The 262-nt window shown below is 26.3% G+C and overlaps 1 protein-coding gene across 1 annotated transcript in view; it reads left to right on the top strand.

Annotated features, from left to right (window-relative positions):
- Window positions 1-262, top strand: part of cpe (carboxypeptidase E) — a 25111-nt gene that overhangs the window by 22620 nt on the left and 2229 nt on the right. The gene's annotated exons all lie outside the window — the stretch shown is intronic.

Below are 262 nucleotides of genomic sequence, written 5' to 3' on the forward strand. Positions count from 1 at the left end.
CTGTCTTTATGTTGTTTCTACATTAATTTGAAGATTGAATATGAAGTGTGAAATTACTGCAATATAAAAGTATATTTAAAAACTTTTAATTGTAAACTCCTATTGTTAGGTGGGATTAATCGCAATTGATTTCAGAAAAAATGTGCAATTAATTTGTAAAAATTTTTTTACAGCACTAATATATGTATGTGTGTGTGTATATATATATACAGTGGGTACGGAAAGTATTCAGACCCCCTTAAATTTTTCACTCTTTGTTATA

Source organism: Sinocyclocheilus anshuiensis, unplaced genomic scaffold, assembly GCF_001515605.1.
Source record: "Sinocyclocheilus anshuiensis isolate Anshui unplaced genomic scaffold, SAMN03320099.WGS_v1.1 scaffold85, whole genome shotgun sequence".
Lineage (NCBI taxonomy): Eukaryota > Metazoa > Chordata > Actinopteri > Cypriniformes > Cyprinidae > Sinocyclocheilus > Sinocyclocheilus anshuiensis.